Source organism: Microtus pennsylvanicus, chromosome 5 (assembly GCF_037038515.1).
Source record: "Microtus pennsylvanicus isolate mMicPen1 chromosome 5, mMicPen1.hap1, whole genome shotgun sequence".
NCBI lineage: Eukaryota > Metazoa > Chordata > Mammalia > Rodentia > Cricetidae > Microtus > Microtus pennsylvanicus.
The window spans coordinates 7,800,001-7,805,025 of NC_134583.1; positions in this window are offsets into that span (position 1 = coordinate 7,800,001).

Here is a 5,025-nt window from a genome sequence, read left to right on the forward strand (position 1 = left end):
CTTTCTTTTTCTTTTTGGATGGGAGGCATTATGGCTCAGTTGTCTTTCATGCACACGGCCTTGGGCTCAGTTCCCAACACTGCAGAAACTGTATATGGTGGGTGGCACACAGATGTCATCTTAGTGTTTGGATGGTGGCAGCAGGAAGGTCACAAATTCAAAGTTGTCATTGGACATATAGCAAACATGTGGCCAACATACAATATGAGAGAATGTCTCAGAAAAAAAAAAAGCCTTGGTCTTTGCTGATCTCTCTGGTTTGCATTTTCAGTTGTGCTCCTAGCCAGGGGCAGTATGTGACTCTCGCCAACCATGCCCCCTTGGGCTTGACTGAGCCCACTTCACTGTTCCCTTGGACGAGGTTTCTTGTATGACCCACAGAGGTGAGATTCCTGCTGTGTTGCCTCTGAATGTCAAAAGCTAACACTTCTACTTTCTTTTGGACGAAGCTAGACACTCCCAACACCCAGTTCTTTGACAATCCTTGGGTATCTACCAGAGCTTGTGAAAAGACAGCATGAGTCCCTCCCTCCTCTCAGATTAGGATGGGGTGACAGCCAAAGCAATGATGGAACCTAGGAGCCAATCAGTCTTCCAAGGGAAAAACAACAGCAAGAAATGTTGATGGAATTTGTTTTCTGTCTAGGTTAAATTATATTAATAGCATGAATAGATCTTGAAATCCATTTTCCACAGGTGCTATAAAGAAGTGAACTTCAAGCATACCCTTGTCATGATTTTTATGCCTGAAGTTTTAAAATGATGTTAGTGACAGACTGGCTGTTAAAACAAGGTATGGATGACAGGATGAGGTTGGGTCATCACAGAACTTATTAAACTTTAAGGATTCAGGACTGTGATTTTTGGTTGTTTTTTTTTCAGTTAGCCCTCATCCATATTCATAAACATAAGCCAACATTATCTTAGAACTGGAGTTATCTTAGAGCTGAGGTTTTCATAGAACTGAGGTTAGAATGGACTAATGAATAAAAATAGCAAGTAACTTGAAAAGTCAAACTTTCAGTATCAAAAACTCACTTGGGTCTGGGGGAGGAGAGAGGGCCCAACATTTAAGAGCTAGTTCTGTTTTTGCAAATGACCTGAGGTTTTTTTCCCAGCAGTGGAGGTCAGAGGGGAACTTTTGTGGAGTTGGTTATTGCCTTCTCTTTTTATGTGGGTTCTGGGGTTCAAATTCAGGCTGCCAGGTTTGTGTAGCAAGTGCCTTTACCACTGAGCCATTTTTACCAACCTTTGCACAGGTATTATTTATTGCCAACTGTATTCTATCAACATTGCAATATTTAACAAATTATTCTACACCTACCATATTTGAACTTAATAACCGCTTAAACTTTTAGCCATATATCTACACACTTTTTTTCCTTTAAGTTCACACTTTTATTGCCAATCCGAATAGAAACTATATAATTCTTTTGTAATACAGTGATATAATATTTACTATATTATGGATATACTGAGCCTCCCTTTGTAGACTTCACAATATCCCATACTTAAACAGAAATAGAAATAAATAGGTCAAGGAAAAAATACTGCAGTTCTAGTCTATTTGGTGATGTCATGAATAGTTAGGGGTTGCTAACAAGGATATGAGCCAGGGGTTCCTCACAAGGAACAGGAGCAAACTCAGAAACAACTGTATCACGTCACTGGATAGCCCACCCAGCATCACTCATGAAAAAGCTGCAACCCTGGAGCCTTTGCCCAGCTGGCAGGCAGCTCAGGAGGCAGAGGGGGGTGGATCTCTGTGACTTCCAGGACAGGCTCCAAAGCTACAGAGAAACCTCAACAGTCTGAGCATTTCTTCTCCCTGCCATTGGGCTGGACCCCTTTTTATATGGTTGGGGAGGGATCCTGGAGAATATTTCCTTTTTATGTTCTCCCAGCTATGTGACCTTTTGTTTACCTCTTGAGACTTGTGAAAGCAAGCTCTCCCTAACCCTAGGGTTTCAATTCAAAGGAAACTGCTCTACAACATTCTCTACCTACAGCGCCACTCTCGGTCTACTAAGAATATGTGACTGTCATGTGTAAACTTGTCCTTCCTTAACAGTCCGTAAATATGCCTTTCATTTTCTCATGATCCCTGTGGTATTCATGTTTTCTCATTAGCATGGGACAATAAACTAGACATGTTATGTTGTGTAGCAAGTATTTTTCTGTCCCACTAGCCAGCTCCCAAATGACACAGACACTTATTATTAATTATGAAAGCTTGGCCTTTAGCTTAGGCTTGTTTTTAACTAGCTCTTGTAACTTAAATTAGCCTATATTTTTATTAATCTACATTCTACCACATGACTTTTACCTCTATCCCATTTTCTGAGCCACACTTTTGAATTTTCCCTTTCTTTTCCTTCCCAGAGTCCTCTCTGTCTCTGAAAGTCTCACCTATACCTCTTGCCTAGCTATTGGCCATTTCATTCTTTATTAAACCAATCAGAAGGTGCCTTTGTAAAGACAGATCTTCACAGTGTACAAAAAGATTATTCCACAATAATACTGTGGTTTTACAGGCCTGCCCCTAAGGGTCTTGGGCTAATTGAGATAAGATTCATGATGGGTGGTGGTGGAAAGATTTGTTTAATCCTGTAAAGATATGTTGTATTTTTTGTGTTGCAGAATAATTGTTTAACTATGTAAAGATGTGTTGCAATTGTTTATGCTGCTTTTGCTTAACTATGTAAAGGTGTGTTGCTTTTGTTTATTCTTCATTTGTTTAACTATGTAAAGATGTGTTGCTGTTTTACCTTGCATGCCTAAGGCACCTGATTGGTCTAATAAAAAGCTGAATGGCCAATAACTAGGCAGAAGAGGGATAGGCAGGGCTGGTGTGCAGAGGGAAAATGGGGAGCCACCCACCCATCCATCCATCCATCCATCCATCCATCCATCCAGCCAGCCAGCCAGCCAGCCATCCATCCAGGGTTCCGTCAGCCAGACACAGAGGAAGCAGGAAAGCAGGACAGATAGTATGTAGATGAGGTAAATGAGCCTGGGGCGGGGAGCTTACTAAAAACAAGCCTAAGCTAAAGTTGAGCATTCATAATTAATAATAAAGTCTCTATTTCATGAGACTTTATTTGGGGACTGGCAGTCCAAGAAAGCCTGCTACACCCAGTGCCTTGAGGGTCTTTGTCATGGACACTTCTGTTTCATTACTTGTTTCAGGTAAGAAGACAGTAGCAGTCTCTTTTGATTCTGGTTTTATTTTCCTTCTTTCTACACCTTTCTGGTCGTAAATAGGCTTTTTCTAAAATTTCAGTAGGTATAGTGGGAAAAAAACCCTGAAAAATAAGAATCTAAATTATAATTTTGAAATCAGAAAATCTGTTACCGTTACTCAGACAATTTATTTATTTTTTATAAGGAACAAATTATTATTTTTTTAAGTATTTATTTATTATGTATACAATATTTCATCTGTGTATATGTCTGCAGGCCAGAAGAGGGTACCAGACCCCATTACAGATGGTTGTGAGCCACCATGTGGTTGCTGGGAATCGAACTCAGGACCTTTGGAAGAGCAGACAATGCTCTTAACCACTGAGCCATCTCTCCAGCCCTACTCAGACAATTTAGAACGTGCAGAAGAGAACCCTGGAGTCATGACTGCGAAGCTAAGTGGAGAACACAGTCCACCTTTAGGCTTCTGAAACAGAATTTGAAAGGAATGGTAGTACTTAGTGAAGACACACCCAAACCAAAGCAAGGTTTAGAGTTTATTGTAGATCAGTCTGCCTTGCTTCACGTCTTTGATCCACAGCATATAGCAATGTGGTCTTAATAAAGTAATTTACCTCTTAAAATATTAAGACCACAGTGACACTCAACAGTGGGGAGACAGAAACTACACAAAGCAGTAGTTGTAAAACAAGAAGTATATAATAGAGTATTTTATTATTTAAAATAGAAGTTTTGAGTTTTTTATTTAACTGTGTGCTCAAATAGATGTAGAGTAAGGAACTGAATAATTCTGCCAGTATAAACTCTACCAATCACAGGAAAAGGTGATTAGCGTCAGGGAGCATGCATGCAGCCAAGTAAAGACCTAATACTATTCCAAAAATGAGATAAATGAAATGTCAAACTCTACAGTCAATGCTGGGGCTGAGAATGTAGCTTAATTCTAGTTTTTTTTTTATAATACCAAGCACATGAGTCCTAATTCTTAAAGTCTGTCTGGCAGCATCTACATCATATCAATATATGATAAGTAATAAGGTTTTCTAGTCATGTTAAAAGGCTGGCTATACATACATACACACACATTCACATATGTTCAGTACCTATAGAATGGTTTATAGCATGTACTCCACAACTCTCCAAATAGGATTTTCAGAGAAAATGATGCTACCAAAGGTGGAAGCTATTGGGTATCTCAGAACTCCATATCCCTGTGACTGTAAGGGCTAATGTAAAAACTAATTTCTGAAGTTTTTAATATCAATACCCATCTTTTTCTATGTCCTTGATATACCGTTTCACTGCGTATCCCAGACTGACCCTGGAACGCAGATTTCTCCTGTCTAGGCCTCTCAAAAGCTGGGATTACAGGCATGTGCCACCAACCCCACATCAATACACGCGTTTAAACACTAGCCATTTCACCACGGGATTATTTTCTAGGAATTAACATCCTCTAATCACAGCAACCATTATAGTGATTGAAGTGCCTGTTAATCCATCTAATAGTTCTGAGGTCCTTTTATTGTCCGAAGACCATGCAGTTACCATGTCAGGCTAGGCCGTGACAGTGAGGATGAGGAAGATACATGATGTACACAATTTATCCAAGCGGTAACAAATGTGAGGTCGTGATGGAGGTGAAAGCTACATAAGTTCGAGTTCCCAGAACTTTTCTAACGGTTTGCACACAAACCAATAACCAAGAGCGTTTCAAAAATCCTTTTTATGGCCTAATTCCCTTTGGATGTCCAGCAAACCCCCGGCAGGAAGCGCTCAGCAGCTTGGCTCCGCCCCTCAGCGGACCGGAAGCCTCGCTTT